At 38.4% G+C, this 2715-nt stretch overlaps 1 pseudogene; it reads left to right on the top strand.

Moving 5' to 3' along the window:
- Nucleotides 1–422: 422 nt before the first annotated feature.
- On the top strand, nucleotides 423–2092 carry LOC129031913 (methionine aminopeptidase 2-like; annotated as a pseudogene).
- The last annotated feature ends 623 nt before the right edge of the window (nucleotides 2093–2715 follow it).

Genomic DNA, 2715 nt, shown 5'->3' with positions numbered 1-2715 from the left:
AAGTGTTATGTGTTTTTAAAAAGAAGATTTCAACAACAACTTAGGGATTTAGTTCCTTGAGTCTACTGTAAGAGAAAAATATTAAGTAAACAGAGGGAATTTAACTAAAAGGGGGTTTCAAATTATTATTCTAGCACCTTGCTTTCCTTTAGCACGAACAACCATAACTTCAAATTCGCAGACAGAAGTGTTAAGCTCTGGTTTGTTGGTAGAAAGATATACTGTCACTACAACTTGCATAATAGGCTAACATTGATTTTCAAAGTTAAGTGAAAGGTACTAGAATGTTTGTCATTCAACCAAGAGGTCCTTTGTACTTTGCATCAAATCTTAGAATATAGAGGATACACTTAGAGACAATATTAAATTCAAGTGATTAGAAAATATTGACCCTTAAAATTCAGAGGAATCTTTCAGGCAACATGGCAGGCATGGAGGAGGCAGTGACCTTCGGGAGCTACCTGAATGGCAACCTGGATCCAGATGAAAGGGAGAAGGAAGCTGCCTCTACAACTGAGGAAGCAGCCAAGAAAAACAGATGGAAGAAAAAGAAGTGTAAAGGGGCTGCAGCAGGACAGCAGGAAACTGATAAAGGATTAAGAGCCTCAGTGGATGAAGGAGCAAGACAACTGGAAAGACAAGCATTGGAAAAGAAAGAAAGAGATGATGAGGATGAAGATGGAGATGGTGATGGAGACGGAGGAACTAGAAAGAAGAAGGAAAAGAGGAAAAAGAAGAAGGAAAAGAGGAGGAGGAAGAAGAAGAAGAGGAGGAGGAGGAAGAAGAAGAGGAAGAAGAAGAAGGAGGAGGAGGAAGAGGAAGAGGGGGAGGAGGAAGAAGAAGAGAAAGAAGAAGAAGAAGAAAAGAAGAAGAAGAAGAAGAAGAAGAAGAAGAAGAAGAAGAAGAAGAAGAAAGAAGAAGAAGAAGAAGAAGAAGAAGAAGAAGAAGAAGAAACAACCAAAATTCAAACAGACCCTCCCTCAGTTCCAATATGTGACTGTATCCTAATGGTGTATTTCCCAAAGGACAAGAATGTGAATACCCACCCACACAAGATGGATGGAGAATTATGTGTGAAGAAAAGAAGGTGTTAGATCAGGCTTGGGAAGAGATTTGGAGTGATTTTTGAAAAGCTGCAGAAGCACATCGACAAGTGAGAATATATGTAATGAGTTGGATCAAGCCTGAGATGATAGAACTCTGTGAAAAGTTGGAAAACTTTTCACACAATCTAATAAACGAGAATGGATTAAATGCAGGCCTGGCATTTCCTGCTGGATGTTCTCACAATAATTGTGCTGCCCATTATACTCCCATTGCTGGTGACACAACAGTATTACAGTAATATAACATCTGTAAAATAGATTTTGGAATTGGTATAAGTGGTAGGAATATTGACTATTGACTGCGGTCTTACTGTCACTTTTAATCCCAATTATGATACATGATTAAAAGTTGTAAAAGATGTTACTGCTACTGGAATGAAGTGTGCTGGAATTGATGTTCTTCTGTGTGATGTTGGTGAGTCCATCCAAAAATTTATGAAGTCCTATGAAGTTGAAATAGATAGGCAGACATAACAAGTGAAACCAATCCATAATCTAAATGGACATTCAATTGGGAAATATAGAATACATGCTGGGAAAACAGTGTCCATTGTGAAAGGAGGAGAGGCAAAAAGAATGGAGGAAAGGAAGTGTATGCAATTGAAACCATTGATAGTACAGGAAAAGATATCATGATGACATGGGATATTCACATTACATGAAAAATTTTGATGTTGGACATGTACCAGTAAAGGTTTCCAAGAACAAAATAATTATTAAATGTCATCAATGAAAATTTTGGGACCCTCACCCTCTGCAACAGGTGGCTGGATTGCTTGGGAGAAAGGAAATTCTTGATGGCTCTGAAGAATCTGTGACTTGGAAATTGTATCCACTATTGTGTGACAGTAAAGGATCATACACGGTGCAATTTGAACATACCATACTGTTGCATCCAACATGTAAAGAAGTTGTCAGCAGAGGAGATGACTATTAAACTTAGTCCAAAGCAACTTTAACACCTTTATTTTCTAAGCTTTGTTGGAATACATACCAAATTAATTTGCAACATGTTGTCTGTTTTAACAGTGGACCTGTATAATATTTTTATCTGTGTTTAAAAAAGAAAAAAATTTGGCCATGCAAGGTGGTTGACACCTGTAATCACAGCACTTTGGGAGGCCAAGGCGGGTGGATCACCTGAGGTCAGGAATTCGAGACCAGCCTGGCCAACATGCGAAATCCCATCTCCACTAAAAATACAAAAAATTATCCAGGCGTCATGGCATGCGCCTGTAGTCCCAGCTACTCGGGAGACTGAGGCAGGAGTATCTCTTGAACCCAGGAGGTGGAGGTTGCAGAAAGCAAAGATGGCACCACTGAACTCCTGCCTGGGTGACAGAGCAAGACTCCGTTTCAAAAAAGTAAAAATAAAATAATAAAAAGGAAGGAATTTGATCAAAGGTAAACAGTCTAACGTAATGAACCAAAGAAAAAGCTTTCAGGACTTTCAAATGTTAACTGTTTTTCCCCTTCCTATCTAGGAAAATGCTATAAAGCTCAGATTAGTTAGGAATGACTTACACCTTTTGTTTTGAAAACTAAGAGACGGTTTCCAGATATTTATATTCCCGTATTTGTTGAATGCTTTGAATGACTACAATTCTGC

Source organism: Pongo pygmaeus, chromosome 11 (genome assembly GCF_028885625.2).
Source record: "Pongo pygmaeus isolate AG05252 chromosome 11, NHGRI_mPonPyg2-v2.0_pri, whole genome shotgun sequence".
Lineage (NCBI taxonomy): Eukaryota > Metazoa > Chordata > Mammalia > Primates > Hominidae > Pongo > Pongo pygmaeus.
This window is presented reverse-complemented; position numbering and strand designations above follow the sequence as displayed.